General features: G+C 38.4%; 1 long non-coding RNA gene across 2 annotated transcripts in view; it reads left to right on the forward strand.

The window, feature by feature from the left end:
* Positions 1 to 4,436: 4,436 nt before the first annotated feature.
* The window catches only part of LOC141583563 (uncharacterized), a 455,143-nt gene continuing 441,773 nt past the window's right edge, over positions 4,437 to 17,806 (forward strand). For both annotated transcript variants that reach the window (XR_012516217.1, XR_012516218.1), the window contains exon 1: positions 4,437 to 4,614. This is a non-coding gene — a long non-coding RNA (uncharacterized LOC141583563). The remainder of the gene's footprint in view (positions 4,615 to 17,806) is intronic.

Here is a 17,806-nt window from a genome sequence, read left to right on the forward strand (position 1 = left end):
TGGAGCAATGTCTTTTAGTTAAATAATTTAAATCTCCCTGTTACTGCTACTACTTATTATCCCCAAAGTAGGGACTTAAAACAAGCATCTTACTTTGCTCACAATTTTGTGAATCAGGAAGTGAGAGTAATTTTGGCTTGGGAGCTCTCGTGAAATTGCAGCTAGTTGTCAGCTGTTGTAGTTAGTAGTTAGTGGATATGCAGTCATCTGAAGGCTCAAATGGGCTGGATGTTTCAGAAGGTTTACTCATGACTGGCAGTGGATGCTGGTTGTTGGCTGGGAGCAGAGCAAAGGCTATTGACCTGAGTCCCTGAATATGGTCTCTCAAGCATATTGGTCTCAGAGTAGCTGTACTTCTTACCTGGCACCTGGCTTCCCCCAGCACAGGTATTCCAAGAGAGTCAGGTGGAAGCTAAATGGTCTTGGCTAATTTAGCCTTGAAAGTCATATAGGATAACTTCTATCATACTCCGCTTGTCAAAGCAGTCACAAACCTGCGCAGATTCAAGAAGAAAGAACATCCACTCCATCTTTTATTGGGAAGAATGTAAAACAAATGTGAGAAATTTTTTTTTTTTTAAAAACTGCCGCAACTACTCAGACATATTTTTACCCTTCCTCTTCTTCATCTGTAGTTCTTATTTTGTGGCTCCTCATATGTATGACTCTACCAGCTTTGTTCCAATGTAGAAATACAGTTTGGAGGTGGGAATTAGCCAAAAGTGAACATATGATTTTTGTCTACAGGGCATGTCAAGCAACCCATTTAAAGAATTATTTATCTTAATTTTGCATTGAGTTACTATCATTTTTTAGTATAGGTTTGTTAGATATCAAAAACAATTGCAGCAGGGCATGGGGGCTCATGCCTATAATCCCAGCACTTTGGAAGGCTGAGGTGGGCGGGTCATGAGCTCAGGAGTTCCAGACCAGCCTGGCCAATATAGTGAAATTCTGTCTCTACTAAAAAAACTAAACTTAGCTGGGTGTGCTGGTGCATGCCTGTAGTCCCAGTTACTTGGGAGGCTGAGTGTTGGAAATGTCAGGGAAAATCCACACCTAGACAATGGATCACTCAGCAAGGCTAGTTTACTTCCTGCAGGAAGGGTGTAATTCAGTGGCAGTCTTGCCGTGAGAGCACACCTGAGCAAGGGAGACAGGGACATTTATGACTTTCATAACCTAATGCAATCACCCTACTGCTGTGTCTAGTTTCCATTGGCCGGAATGGAACCTCACATTCTATGCTTGATCCACTTGGCTAAAAACTTGGAAATTTTCTAAAACAGTAAAGGCAGAGGAGAACAAAGGAAAAGAGGAAGTAACTTGAGGAGTGCTTAGAGAAGCAGTAACATTTCCAAATAAGGAAGGGGACTACGCTCTGACCTAAGACTTGCCTGGGCTTGTCTAAATAATATGAGTATTATTTATTCATAATGAACTAAGAGGAAATCTTTGAAGATAAGCCTTTTATTTATTCTTATCTTCTACACTGAGGCAGAAGAATCGCTTGAACCCAGGAGGCAGAGGTTGCAGTGAGCTGAGATCACGCCACTACACTCCAGTTTGGGCCACAAAGCCAAACTTCATCTCCAAAATAGAAGATATAATTGCATCCTAAATTCATTATATATTCATTTATTTCCAGACAAAACTAATTTGTCTAGGAAGAGAGGGAGCAAATACTCCACATTGCATCAGACTCTATTTACCTTCTCTATGCCAGGGTTCCAAAGTTGACCCTAGTTGCTGGTCCATAACTCTCTGGAATGACATGCTGAATCTACTGCCTCTTCATGGATTTCTGGGATTGACCCTCTGTGACCCAGACTTGGTTTGGCTGCCTTTGTTCAACATCCCTGGTGGGCAGGCTATATAAGGAAATTTATAAGAGATTCCTTTTTGGATGGGAGAATTAACTAAATGTCTTCTAAGATTTCATTTTCCTTGTACACATACCTTTTAGATGTTAGAGAGGCAAAAAGTCCACTCATTAAAAGTGGAGACTGAGTTGTGGGCGAGTTTATGTAAATCACATAAGCATTTCCATAACCTGGGAGCTCAGGAATCAGGCAGGCAGCCCCTTCATTTGCTGTCTGGCTGCGTCTGCAGAGCTGTGTCACAGTCTGCTTTAATTAGAACACGTTTCCACTTCCAGAAGGGGATGAATACAGCATCTATTTGTTGGTTTATGTCCCAATAACATCACGATGGCATAGGGTTTATTTGCATCAACTGCTCTGGGGAGCAGATGACTTTTTGATTCTTACCTTACTCAGTTTAGCTTGTCAGGGACCCACAGCAGTGGAATGGGGAAGGAGTGAAGTTGTGTAACAGAGCTGCAGTGCTGCTAGTGTTGCAGCCTCTAAGGGGGTGGTAGCCAAGACCATGGGATTTGGTCTAATGAGACAGTGAAAACTAGATACATATGGTGAGTTAAATCTCCCTTTTTTGACCTGCTGTAAAGGCCTTCCTACTGTTCAAGTTAAAAAAAAAAAAGAGTTAATGGGTTTGGTAGAAAACTCTAGCTATGACACATACATTGTAGGTTTAATATTCAATTTTAAAGGTCCGCTTTCAAATGAAACATATGTTTGCCAATTTTTGTGCTCTATGATATGTAGTCATCATCTAGGTGTCAGAATTGCCTTTGCAAGCACAAATCCTTCTCTTTTCTCTTTGCTTCCTAATCTAGCCACTTGTCATCATGCACTATCATACTGGGGCCCCCATGCTCCCCAAGCTAGGAGATTGGTTCTTACCCTAAACAGAAAAGATATTAAAGCTCTCTAGCATTAGCCAATAATGGTCTGACATCAAGGTGCTTCTCCTGAGGACCTTTCACAACGTTCTGAGTTACAGTTACCCAAACTAACTCTTAGTCTTGCTGTTGATTCTGCACTGGCACGTGAAGCATGCCTAAAGCTTCCTGCCTATGCTCTTCTTTCCTTGAATTTATGACTTACTGCCTCTTAAGTCTCACTGTGACACCCAGAAATGCAGCCATTCAGCCCTGTTCAGCTGTCATAGGTTTTTTTTTTTTTTTCTTTTTCTTTTTCTTTTCTTTTCTTTTTTTTTTTTTTAGCATAGCAACATTCAGGAACATTTTCCTATCAAAGTAATGAATAGCAGAGTCCAGCATATATTCTCCACAGAAGCCAGGGGTTGGAGGTAAGATTGTGTTTTATATTCTGTTGAGGTCTACAGTTCATTAATTAGTTCAACACACATATTTATTGAGTGCTTAATGTGTGCAAGGTGTTGGGACATAGCAAGAAAATGTCACATCACGAAAAGTGCCATGAAGAATATTTATGCAAGACAGTGTGATAGAGAGTGACTGGGGCCACAGAATTTATGTGGCCAGAGGCTGAGAAACAATTATAAATTCTGTGGTCAGGAAGGACTTTTCTAAGCGAGTAGAGACCTGACTAGCAAGAAAGATTAGCCAGGCAGAGATTTGGGGGAAAGAAAATTCTAGGTAGATTGTGTGTGTAAAGGTCCTAAGGATGGAAGGATACTAACAAGAGCAAATGGCCAGAGATGAAGTGAAACAAGGTAAAGAGTTTGCAGGAAGATCTTATAAGGCCTTGTAGACTAGGGTAAGAAGTTCAGAGTGTATCCTTAATTGTTATGCTAAGCCATTGGAGGGTTTTAAGCAGGTAGATGGTACAGCATGAATTTATGTTGGGGCCAAGACTGGAAACATAGAGGCCAGCTAAAAGCCTATAAGAGTTTTGTTTAGGTAATGATGAAATGCATGAGAGTATGGTATCCCCATTAGAAAGGAGTTAAAGAACTGATGGGACTTGATGGATTTGGATGGTGAATGGTAAGAGAAAAAGCAGGGTAAAGGATGGCTTCAAGGTTTTTAGCTTGAGCAACTGAATAAGGGGGTGTCATTTACAGAGATGGGTGAGGCTAGAGGAGAAGCAAATTTGGAGAAAGTAAACACTGGTATTTAGAGTCTAGAGGAAAGATCAGATTTGGAAGTTTGCCATTATATGTGGTATTTAAATCCATAGGATTATATACAAATGGTTCTGAAATTAAAGTACTAGAAGGAAAAGGCCAAGAAACAGGTAAAGAAATATTTTCTTAACTTAAAAAAAGAGGGGTCTGAGAAGTAGAAGAGCAGCAAAGAAATGGACTTCACCTGAAGCAGAAGGGATTATTGGAGCTACACAGACACATGAACCAAATTGAAGACCTGAGTGGAAACTAAAACAAACCTTATAAAGATCTTTTAAAATTATATGTAAATAAAAAACTGAGTACACATATCACATGTGTATAGCTCACTGGATTTTCACAATATAAAAATATCTGTTATACTAAAAAAAATTCTGATTTGGAAGCCACTAGACTGGGGTAGCTCTGGCATTTTAAATTACTGTGTGTTTATACCAAAGCCCAATGTAAACACTAAATTGAAACTGAAAACCGAACCAATGAGAAACCACCAAATAACCTCAGAATAGGAACTTTTCATTTTAACCTACCAAAATCGTTCTCTTTGTTTCACTTCTACAACCACTTTATAAAAATCCCCTCTCTTGCCCCTTCTGTTAAAGTGCTAGCCACTCGACGTCTGATGATACAATGAATGCTCAGGTAACTTCTTTGTAATTTAAATTTGCTAAGTTTTTCTTTTATCACTTATCAACACTCAGATCAAGAAACGTTTATCAGCATCGTAGAAATACACTTATGTTCCTGTTAAAAAAGTGACTTCTAATAGCATAGATTAATTTTATGTCTTTTTAAATTTTACAGGAATAGAATATGGTACATATTATTTTGTGTCTTTCTACTTTTACTCAACATCAGGTTTATGAGATTTATTCATATTGTTGCAGGTTTATTCTCATTGATGAATAATATCTTGTTGTCTCTTATCCATCTACTATTGATGGGTATTTGGGGCATTTCTATTTTCTGACCACTATGAATAATACTCTAATGAATATTCTTATACATGTTTTGGTGAGCATGTGTGCATATTTCTGCTGGGTATATAGCTAGGAGTGGAATTGTTCATTTGTAATATATACTTATGTTCAGCCTTAGTAGATATTGCCAAATATTCTTCAAGTGGTTGCAGTGATTTTTACTTGCATTAGCAATGTATAAGAAAGTTGTTCCAAAGTATCACTAACACTTGATTTGTTGATCTTGACCAAATTGTTGATTAAAACCATTTTGATGGGTACCTCGGTGGTATCTCATTATAGTTTCAACTTGCATTTATCTGATGACTGATTAATTTGAGCTTTTTAAATGTTCATTCATTTCCCACTGAAGTAGAATGTTGCTTTTGTCAAAAGTTAAGTGACTCTAGGGGATAGGCATGGTGGGGTAATTCCAGCACTTTGGGAGGCTGAGGTGGGAGAATCAGTTGATTCCAGAAGTTCAAGAGCAGCCTGGGTCGCAAAGCAAGACCCTATCTATACAAAAACAAACAAAACAAAACAACCAGGTCATTCCAAATATGTGAGTTTATAAAGGTTTTCAACATTGAACTCAAGTGTCTCCTTTCCTCCACCAAAGAATAACTGTAAAAAACAGATATTTAAAGTCAAAATATAACAGATGTCTTCTAGTGCAGTGGTGCTTGAAGTGTAGTCCCAGACCAGCAATAACAGCATTACATGGGACCTTGTCAGAAAGGCAAATTCTGTGGCCCTTCCCAGACCTACTGAATCAGACATTCTAAAGAGTATGGCACAGAATCTGCATTGCAACAAACCCACCAGGTGCTTCTGACACATATTCAAGTTGAAGAAAAATTATTTTAACTTTTCTCCTATTTACAGATGAAGGTACTGAGAGCAAAGCTAGATGGAATTAATGCTGCAAATGTATTCATTTTACTAATATGGAGGAAATTTAGAAACTTCAAAATACTTGACATTTCTAACCTGAAAAACATCGTTATTTTGTTTAGTTTGATATGAATTTCTTGTGAGTAGAGATTTTTAGAGAATAAATGACTGAAGGGGTTTAAAATCTCTTTCCATAAATGTCTCCTAATGTCACGGCATGCCCCAAGTACTGTTTGGCCAATCAAGAGAAATATCCCAAGGCAGAAAAGTGATAGGCTGGGAAAATTCTCCAGGATATTTCAAGCTTTTGTTTATAAAATTTACCTATCTCTTTTGAATTAATTATTCTTCTCTACTTATCTAAATATTAAATGAGTGCAGCTTCTACTTTTAGAACCACAAAGATGGAAGCAGCTCCTCTGTGCCAGGCTCTGTGAGTTGTTTGTCCCTCCTAAGGGAACTCTTGGTGATTTATATATTGAGACCTTCTGCTCAGGCTTGCCACCTACGTGGTCACCACTGTGGTTTGAACATGTCCTCCAAATTCCGTGTGTTGGAAACTTAATCCCCAAATTCAAATGTTGATGTGACATTTGGAGATGGGGCCTTTAGAAAGTAACTGGGATTAGAGAAGGCCATGAGGGTGGACTGCCATAATGGGACTAGTGGTTTTGTGAGAAGAGGAAGGACAGACTTGAGCTGCCATGCTCTCGCTTTCTCACTATGCAACGCACTTCACCGTGTTATGATGCAGTAAGAAAGCCCCCACCAGATGCCAGCACCATGCCCTTGGACTTACCAGCCTGCAGAAATGTGAGAAATAAATATATCTTCTTTATAAGTTACCCAGTCTCAGGTGTTTGGTTACAGCAACAGATAATTAATTAAGACAGTTACTTTCTTCAGCTCCTGAAATAAGCCATCACCTCAGAGGTGCCTCCTAATTAGAAGAGGAGATTTAGCAGATAACCTAGGAAGTTCGTAAGAACTGTTGGCCATTACTCCTTCTGTTCTTGAAATTACATGGTGAAATGTGTGCCTGCTACATAGAGACTACTTTCTGGAATGTAGATAAGATAGTCTGGGAATTGTCTCTAAAGTACTTCTACATTTCTACTCATTAGCATGAGCAGAGAGAAGAACCGAAAAGAACAGAGAGAGGCACTGAAAGCTATTCAAACTGAACGCAACTTCAGTTCTGTTTGCTACTCAACTGGTATTTTGCCACTATTTTGCCTCACTCTCAGGAAAGGCAACGTAGGAAATATGAAAATCAATTAAAAAGTGCCAGAATTTCTCTTCCTCCTGCTCTGAGAGTCTGGGGCAAGCATTCAAATTGTACAAGATTGTAACTATTTCCTTACACTTAGCTTTGTGGTATTTTCTAATGACAAATGAGTCAATATTTCCAAGACTGAAAATAAAAAGATCTTAAGCCATCAGGTATTAGAATTGTTGTTATTAAATTTTATCTTCTTTTGGAAATTGCCTTTTCCTTGTTTGCTTCTGTTTTAATATGTTAGCTTTTCATGACCTTCACATTATTTGTTTGCAGAGTAAGTAGAGTTAATGCTTCACACTTAACATAAAACTTTTCAACTTCAAAGAACTCTTTAAATAAGCTATCTGAAAGCAAGCTAAGAGAGGAATACAAAGTTAACATTAAAGAGGCCTCTAAATATGAGCCTGAAAAGATAGTGGCAAAAAGCAAATCATTCAAAAATGTATTTATGAGAATGAGTTGAACAGGTCTGGAGGAAAAAGAGAGCAAAGTCTGAAGTCTGGATAGAGGACCAGTGCTAATAAGGACTGTGCACATGCCTCTCTCTCTCTCTCTCTCTCTCTCTGTGTGTGTGTGTGTGTGTGTGTGTGTGTACTCTCTTGCTACTTATCAAAGTCAGGCTGTACAAACTTTAAGGAAATTTTGCCTGTGCCACTTATTCTAAATTCTAAGACCAACCCATTGTCACTTTTTTACCCTCATGCTACTTGTAGTCACAGTTGGGTAAACAGAAATTCATTTTAAGGTTAGTGGTAGGTGTTTGAAAAATCTTCAAACACAACTTCTGCATACAGTTGGGGTTCCATTTGGGTGATCAACTGGCCTGCTTTTGTAATCATACTTGGCCTTTTTGATTTGCTAGTTTGATTCTGTTGGCAGTATTCATAGGTACCTTCCAGCTCATGATGAAGGAAATAGCATGTTTGAGTCAGAGAGTTCCAAGGATCTGTAGGTAATGTGAGGCCAGACACCATCATTACTCTATCCCAGTGTCTAGCACATTGCTCAAATACATTCAACTAATTTTTTCAGTGTGATTAAATGAATTAACAAATCACTTTGTGTTACTTGTAAAACTTCTAAATGGTTAGTGTGAAAGGTCACTGTTGCTTGCTTGGCTGTCTCTTTTTATGGGTCTGTTAGAAAATATAACCCAGTCAGCAACCAGCTTTCTTTCTTTGTAACATAACAACTGAGTATTATAAATAATATCTATAGTTCATTCAAATTCTCCATCTCTGACATATATGTGCTATTTGAGCTGTGGAGAAGATTTGCATACAACCTCAGTTATTTATTTTGTAACAGAAAATAAAAAGCACCAAACAAAATTACAGAGTGCAGGTGTGCTGCTAACTCATTATGAAATATTGATTTTTCATAGAGGTCTCTTCTCTACCTCCATGCCATAAACTTGGCCATAATACCTCATATGAGGAAAATAACATCTTGTTATTAATGAATCATGGACTCTCAATGGTTGATAATGGAAGACAATGCAAAAAAATCTTCTAGATCCTAATTCTTCTCTTCTAAATTTTTCCTGACTTCTGGAGATCTCAAGTTCATTTTCCTGCTACCTCCATGTTGGCATTCCATATATTTCTAAGTAACCTTCTGGCCTAATTTCAATGCTTGATTCCTTATTATTCCATAACTGAACAGAGGCAAGGCCAACAGGGAAGGGTCAGTTTTCTTTAGTGCAGTAAGTCAAGTAGTTAAGAGTGTCTCTGTTGTCAGATAGAATTAAGTTACTGTTCTGTCCACTTTTGGTTGTGTGACTTTAGGCAGGTCATTTTATGCCTGAATCTCACTTTCTTCCTCTCTGGAATAGGGATTCATATAATACCCACTTCCTGGGACTGTTGTGAACATTGAATTATCAGGAAAATTTATCATAGTCTCTTCTACATAGTAAGTGCTCAGTAAATGTTAGTTATTAAGTTTATGACAAAATACAGTTGACCCTTGAACAACATGGGTTTGAACTATGCAGGTCAACTTACACATGGATTTTCTTCTGCCTCTGAGACCCGAAGATAGCAAATCCAACCCATCATTTTTATCTTCCTCCTCAGCCTACTCCTTGTGAAGACAGCAAGGAGGAAGACCTTTATCCTGATTCACTTCCCCTTAAAGAATAGTAAATATATCTTATCCTCCTTATGTTTTTCTCAACATTTTTTCTCTAGCTTATTGTATTGTAAGAATATCTGTAGGCTATTAGTAGTCAAGGTTTTGAGGAGTCAGAAGTTACACACAGATTTTCAACTAGATGAGGGAGTGAGTCAGTGCCTTCAACCCTCGCATTGTTCAAAGGTCAACTGTATACCAGGAAGTAGTAAAAAAGAGATAAACACAGAAAGGAACATGGATCCAGATAATTGTACTTCAAGAAAAGAGATGGGCTTTCTGGCTTGCGGCATTCAACTCACTCTAACTCTTAGTATATTTCTGAGAGAGGGGTAATATCCTGGCACACAGAGCCTAAGAACCTGGGCCTGGACCAAGGGCTGAGACCAGAGCATGGCAGCACATTCTTCTCCTCCCAGTTTTGTTTTCCTCACTGAGAAACTCCTCTGTAAAGATAATGGAAACTAGAACTGACTTGGTTTCTGAGGGAAGAACTGTGCAATGTGGGAGATAAATGGCTGGCCTCAGCAGGAAAGTAACAGAACACAGCAAAACAAGCCTAGCGCCTATGAGAAATACACGTAAATAGCAACAGGGAGGACATTTTATTACATCTAAAACTTTTTCCTCATTGTTCTGTGATTTTCCTTATTACCTTCCAGTGTTTTCACCCACATACAATTAAGAGTTATTTTATGCTTCACTCTCTTAAAATTCCATCTGGGCAGCTCCTTTCCTGGCAGGACAGCCCATCCCCCTCCAGCACTAATGCAGAGCCAGGAGATGAGCATTAGTGAATAAAGAAGGGGACCTCCCTGGCATGCCAGATGGGAGAGGGTGACTCCAGGAGATTAGTGAGCAGCCTGGCTCCAGGCTCCAGAAGCAACTTGGACACTCAGAGGCTCTAAAGAAGAGGGAAGACACTTCCCCTTGGTGGAGCAGACTCTGTGAGAATTTTTGGAATACTTTTGCCTTTACACACCTCCAGGAAAGGCCAAGGGTATCAAAGATCAGACTTCATTTGGGAAATTACTATGTGCCAAGCTCAGGGACTAACATGGAAATAAGATATTTTAAAAAAATTATGACCAATTGAGAGTTGCTGTATACAGTCAGGCCTATAGGAAAGGAAGTCCATGGGGAGGTCGATTCCATCGTAGTTCAGGCAGAGGTTTTGGCTTGCAGTAGCCTGGGTTCACATCCCAGCTGTGCCTCTTAGTAGATATGTAATCTTGGGCACATTCCTTAATCTCTCTAAGCTGTAGTCTTTAAAAGGGTGATATTAATAGTATTTATCATATAGGTATCTATGGATTATATAAAATATTGTACAAAAGCACCCAACATGTTATAGTGCTCATTAATACTAATCTCCCTCTTTACTTTCTAGGAACAAAGTGCAGAAGTTTGTTTCCCGACTCATCCTCTCTTTTTGGCGTAGTAACCTTTTAAGTAACTTCATGTCAGAAAGGTATTTTAGGGTCATGTTTTCACAGGCAAAGTAAATAAACCCAGGCAAATTTATCTGGCTCTATTCATTCAGAGAGGCCTGGGAATAATTTCTTCATTTGGATGATTAACATTACTTATGGGGCTTACAGTGTCTTTAACCCACCTATAAAACAAGGCTTATAGAAAAGAGTTCTTCTCTAGTATCAGAGCCCATCCTCTGTGTTTATGGCTCTTATAGCTCAGACTCTGGGCCTTGCATACCTAGAATGGTAAGTTGTTCTTTCTGATTTGTCAGTCCTGTGTGGGTCAACTTCTCATCTGCTAAGTTCTCTGGCTGTATCATCTCTTGGTCCCCTTTGCCCACAGAGCCTGACCCTCTGGTTGATGTATCTGAGTTTATTTGGAAAGCAGAAACTACTCTATATATTTTAAGCCACAAGTTATTTAATACAGGGAATTAGATGCTCCCCAACCCACTGGGAGGCCTAGAGAATGGGTTCTAAGCTTGGTCTCCAGAGATGGCTTCCAGAACACTTGCATTGCCTCTTAGGCTTCCACAAGAATAACTAGTTCCAGAACACATTGATGAGATTGCCATCCAGGGATGGTGCAGCCACTTCTGCCACCACTGCCAGTGATCAATGACCCCCAACATGCTGGTGATGGAGTCTCGCTACTGCTTCCCCTACAATTGCCTCTTCACCTCTGGAAACCTGGAGAATGGACATTGAAACAATATTGTAGAAAAGCTTGACATTTCCATGGGCTTGCTTGCCAGTAAAAATTGCCCCAGAGGACTCCATTCTGTCTTTTAAATCTCACGGAAGGGCATCTCACAGGTGAATTCTCATTCACCTCTGACACCCCCTTGGTTGCACAGATGACTTGGAAGTGCATTTTTTAGCTTTCTTGTCTCTGTAATATAGGAAGACACACTGAAGGAGTTCCAAAAGGTAATCAGCTAGTAACAACAAAGGAAGTTAAAAGACTTGGGTGAGCCAGAGGTTAGGTTCAGGTTGTTTATCAGCTGAAGAGGTATAGTAGAGTGGTTACCAGGGATCCAGAGGTTAGGAAATCAGTCAACAAAGAGGAAAAACTAGTTTTGGGAAATTAGGCGGCAGAAAGTTTTGAGTATAGGCAAAGAGTACGGTCGAAAGTTTCCACAATCCAAGCATGTGTAAGTCCAGCAACAGTAATGGAATTTGATTAAAACCTGGTACTTTTGGAGCTGTGAGCTTCTGGTGCCCTCCCTGTTCAGAGTCTCAACTTACCTAAAGTATGGGCAGGCCTGAGCCTGCAGGTGGAAGGATCCAGGTCCATTTGCCAAGAACAGGGAAGGGGAAAGGCAGAGAGCAAAGCAGTGTGGATACCAAGTACCAGATTCCTCTCTGGCATCCTCCTTGCCAGAATGAGTTGGTGCCTGTAACCACATTTATCCCTCCTACTTTCTGCAGTGCTTGCTTCATATGTAAAGCACCTAAAATATACTATTCTGAGGTTTGTATACTTACTAAAAATCATGTAACTGTGTTTGAATGTATTGAGAGAAGATACTAACTAAAGCCTGGGTTGTATGTTTACCAAACTCAATGATAACATACATTAATTACTTTCCTAGTAATAGAAACAAAAATACTAAGCACTTTGACAAATGATTATTATGTAAAAATTTCCAGATAATTTATACCAGCTGCAAAATAAGAGTAAGCATTAACATGAAATGTTAATGCAGGAGATAATGAAAAATAAATTCATATATACAGATATACACATGTACATACATTTATACACATATGTATGTGCATACATGCATATTCACATACATGAATACCTATAAACACATACAGAGGTAAACTCTTTTAAAGTAAGACAAAGAACAGTGACAAAAGCAAAAATTTCACCCCCTGGATTCTCAGGACTTAAAAGTAAAAGGTAGTAAGCAGTATTCACACACCAAAAATTACCTCCTTGGCAAAATAAGGTCTTTTGTGGAAGGAGGTTTTCAGCAAACAGATTTTGACAATTGACACCCCATGAGCACCATTTGTGAAAAACACTTTATTTTTGGCTGTAATTTGATGAAGCAGAAAGTGGAAATCAATAGAACATTGCCAAATGTGTTCTTTGCCGATGCCCCTGTCTTTCTCTCCTCTGCTCCTGTTCTGTAGTAGATAAGAGCTAGGAGGAGCCCAGAACACAATATATGGATTTTTTAAAAACTAGCACAATAAAGGAAGCCACAGAATACTTTTAACTTGAGAAATATATTCAGCACCATGCTGCACATTTGCTATGTAGCAGAACAGGCTGATTTCAAGCCCAAAGGTAGGTTGGGAGTTTATATGATCCCCCAGAACTTCAGGGAGAACCTTTCTCACCAGAGCTCTTATCTTTACCTCTCGGCACTGCTGGTTTCCATGACAACCAGCCCAATGTCTAGTTCAGTTTTGCAAATACTTTCCAAAGCCCATTAGGCCTAAAATCTTCTCTTTAGACTCTCAAATCTGCCTTATTCCATCCAGCCTTCCTACTGCATCCTCTTCCTTTAATCTTCTCAACTTACGGGATGAGAAACATAAGACTTTATAGTAGCAAATATACCTAATAGCCATACAAAGACAGGTGTTAGAGAAAACAAAAGAAAAAGAGGCTAAAGTAGTTCCCAGATTACCCTAAGGTTGGTTACCTGATTATTTCTCAGTGTCTCATCTTGTTTTAAACTCTGGCATGTTGCTTCTGTGCTTATTTGAGTGGTTCTTCTGAGTAGGGATGCTCTGAGTGGGTAAAATGAAAAATAATGATGCAATGTAGTAGCAGGAATATTGTTTAGGGAGTGGAGACCTCAGCTCTGCCTCTGAATTTCTATCTCTATGAACTTGAGCCACTATAAAAGGAGGGTCTATGGGAGAATTTCTAGCTTTATTATTTCATGACCTAGTATTAGCAGGATTCAGTCTGTCTACCTTTGAGTAAGTTATGTTTGTCTAATTAAATATTCTTCCTGCTGGTTGGTGATTAAATAGTGTAATCCTAATCTTACATCAAGAATATGATAGAAAAAAACGGTCTACTACTGCTTAGAGAGAACACTTCTAAGTATTCCATCAAACGGTTCACTTCACTCCATAGTTCAGAGTAGAAATGGAACTTTTAGGGGCATCTCTAAAGAAAGAATATTTATCCAAAATTAAGTGTGTCCTCAGACACATGCTGGAATTCACCTGATGAATTCACTGCTGATTTAAATATTTCAAAATTTTTCCATATCTATTAACTTGACCACTCATAGAAAAACCTTATTAAAAAATGTTCTGTGAAACAAAGCCATTTTCAGGAGTAGTTTGTCCAAAGTAAAGAAAATTTATTTCCCCTTCAGCAATTCTGCTCACTCATTCCTGGACATGCCAACACTGTAATTATCTTTAGCCAGCCACCAAACTGAATGCAAAGGCCAGTACAGTGAATGACCTCCTTGAGGGGCATACTATCAGTCATTTGTACATGAAACAGTACACATTGGTCAGAACACTGTTAGAGAACATTTTCTTAAGATAACTTATAAGGACTTTCATTTTCTTGCAGAACTCCATATATAATACATACAAACACATACATAGATAAATTGTTTTAAATTAATAAAACAACAATAGCAACAAAAATTCTACCACCTGAATTCTCAGAACTTAAAAGTAAAAAGTAGTAAGCAATATTCACGTATCAAAACTATCTCCTTGGCAAAACAAGGTCTTTGGGAAAGTTTTTCAGCAAACAGATTTTGCAGTACAAGAGAGAGTTTCATAGTAGATACAGTAGAGAGTAAATCTGAGGGTCCAGGAGAAGTGGTGCTGTGACAGGAAAGTTGTAGCCAGAGGACAGCTTGTGGGTGCTGGATCCCTGGTACCTAGCAGGAGGTCTTATTGAGGGCCTGTTTGCCCAAACTGGTTGTGGTGAATCCTGCTTTTTATTTTCCTCACAGTTGAGCAGTCTTATTTACTCCATATTTTGTGTATTCTAACTTTTCAGTTGCAGTGTATTGTGACTAACAGAGGAGACAGGTAGATTACATATAAGTGTTTCAAAAAATGTGCTACCCATGAGCACTTGGAAGATTGTCTTAGGAAGGTCTAGATCAGTCTCTTCCTAAATCTAGACAACCTGCAGAATTTGACTGGATAAAATTTTGAGTCTCCTGCAATCTTGATATGCCATGTTCAAACGACTTCTGCCAAGTGTCACATTTCATCAGTAGAAATGCTAGGTCATTGAGAGAGAAAAAGGTCAGTAGATACAGAAAGAGTGTGGCCTTTGGAGAATTGGTGATAAATGGACATCTTTTCATTTTCTTAAGGTTACCCACATTGCCTGAAAAGTAGGAGGTATTTTTCCATGGAAGATTAAGGATTTGGCTGAATGCCTCAATTTTTCATCACACTAGGTCCCAAGAATGACTATTTGATTACATTTAATTCAGCTTCTCTCAGCCTCAGTTAACACACACACACACACACACACACACACACATACACACACACACCCCTACCTAAAAATATGGTGCCTGCAGAGTATTGTTGCTAAGCAAAATGAGATTTTTAAAAAATGAGCTAAAGGCTCAATAACTAATCAGTTTTCAAACAACTGCAGTAATCCAACAAAGAAGCCATTTCATTTCTAATGTCCCCAAAGGATAGATGTTCAACATTCTGTCACCATCTTGTAAACCTTTGTTTTGGAAGGAACTTTTGCAGTGTTCCTCAATCCACTTGGAGAAAATTCAGAAAGAGGCTTATACATCAAAGTGCGGGAAAGCCAACTTAAGCTTTAGAATAAATACTCAAATCTCTTTTCATATCAGTTATTTGCTGTAATCCTTCCAAAGTAACCTCTAATAATCAGAGGAGGGGCAGGGAAAGTGAAGAGGAAGGGAAACTATTGGATTTGAATGCTGATTAAAAACAAACAAGAAAATTCTAACATTCTTAAAATGTGAATTGGAGAGTAAAAGTAGGTAGAGGAAAGAAGGAAACAGCATTCAAAATCTGTATAAGCTTCTTATAATAAAAACATATCTCCCAGCAAGAATAATTCTCCATGAGGCTTACTGTAACCTAACAGGTGGGTTTCCATTACCCTCCCAGGAGAACTAGAGACTGAATCCTTGTCATTATACCTATATCCCTCATGTTTGCATGGTAGAGATAAAAATAGTACTGACTTCATAGTTTTGTTTGTTTGTTTTTTGTTCAATTTTTGCTTTTTGTGAAAAATAAACTTGCTTAATGTATACAGTGATTAGAATAGTACCTGATACATTATCAGTGTTGTTCAAGTTTGCTGTTATAATTATTATTTCTCATTATAATAGTAACTCACATTTACTGATCCTTTAATACAGGATTTCTCTGCCTTAGCATTATTGCTATTTTGGATTTAATAATTTAATAATAAGTATTTAATAATTTAATTAAATAATTAAATAATTTAATATTTTGTTTGTTTTTGGTGGGGATGAAGACACTGTCATGTGCATGGTAATATTTCATTTAGTAGTTGATATGGTGAGGCTTTGCATCCCCACCCAAATCTCATTTTGAATTGTAATCCCCATAATCCCCAGCTGTAAAGGGAGAGACCTGGTGGAGGTAATTGAATCATGGGGGCAGTTTTTCCCATGCTGTTCTCATGATAGCAAGTGAGTTCTTATGAGATCTGGTGGTTTTATAAGGAGCTCTCCCCGCTTCACTCAGCACTTCTCTTTCTGGCCACCTTGTGAAGGTGCCTTGCTTCCCCTTTGCCTTCTGCCATGATTGTAAGTTTCCTGAGGCCTTGCAAGCCATGCTGAACTGTGAGTCAATTAAACCTCTTTCCTTTAGAAATTACCCAGTCTTGGGCAATTATTTATAATAGTATGAAAATGGACTAATACAGTAGTATTTCTGACCTCTATCATTATCTATAAGCACTCGCCACTCCATTCATTTGAGACAACCAAGGCCATCTCTAGACATTACCAAACATCCCTGGTAGAGAAAAAGTTAAAAACATTGCCTTAATGTAGCCCAGGTATTATTCTAAGTGCTTGGAAAATGTTATCCATTTGATGGGCATTATTTTAGTGCCTATTTTATAGATGCAATAGTTGAGGTAGAGAAGAGTTACGTAATTTGCCAAAGTCACATAGTTAAAAATGGTAGAGTCAGGATTCAGATTTACATATTCTGACATAATCTACTATATTAAAATGTGTGTGAGCTCTTGGCAGAGCAAAAAATAATAATTATTTATTACTATTTCCAAGATAGTTTCTTATTTTAATCTTGTGATACTGATAAGGCAGTAGTTGAGTTCTGAAAACAAAGGATAACTTTCATTCCCTGAGTCTTAGTAGCAAGAGGCTCAGCTAAAACACTTTACTAATATATAATGATATGGATACATCAGAGCCCCTCAAGTTTTCTATTTAATTCAGCTGTCAAAATAATCTCATTTATCACAAATACTTATTGAGCATCTAAAAGTATGAGATAATATGCTAGAAAACATTTTTTTTTTTTAATGAAAAAGTCTGGTTTCTATAGTAGACACTTGGGAAAGTTTATCCAGTACCTGTTTGAAAACCATTTATTTCCCTTCAGTCTTCATCTTTAACACCAGAGCTTTCATGTTAGTATAGTGTGACCCTGCCTCTTAGGAAAAGCTATCCCAGGCTAGATCAATGATTCTGCAACCTGAGAATTTGAATCAGGATATGAGAGAGCCTCTTGTCACCCATTTCTGGGAATGAAGGTTTGGGAATTAATGGTGTTAAGGTTTTCATTATGTGGAGAGAGATCATCTGCAGTGACAGACAGTAAACTTGATACACAAAGAGGAACAAAGATGAGAAACAGAATCTTAGAGGTTGTTAAACCCCTGGCTTCAGTTGTTCATGAGTCTAGACCGAACTCATGATCCTCAGACAGCTGGACTGTTCAATCTATTCTGAGGCATTCTGTGCCAATGAAGTCCCTTTGGACTGCTAGCCAAAAGTTTCCTGTCCGTTGCAATCAAGAGGATCATAATTGATAATGTACCTATTAACAAGAAGCTTAGAGGGCTCAGAAGGTAGTTGTTGGTG

This window comes from Saimiri boliviensis, chromosome 2 (genome assembly GCF_048565385.1).
Source record: "Saimiri boliviensis isolate mSaiBol1 chromosome 2, mSaiBol1.pri, whole genome shotgun sequence".
Lineage (NCBI taxonomy): Eukaryota > Metazoa > Chordata > Mammalia > Primates > Cebidae > Saimiri > Saimiri boliviensis.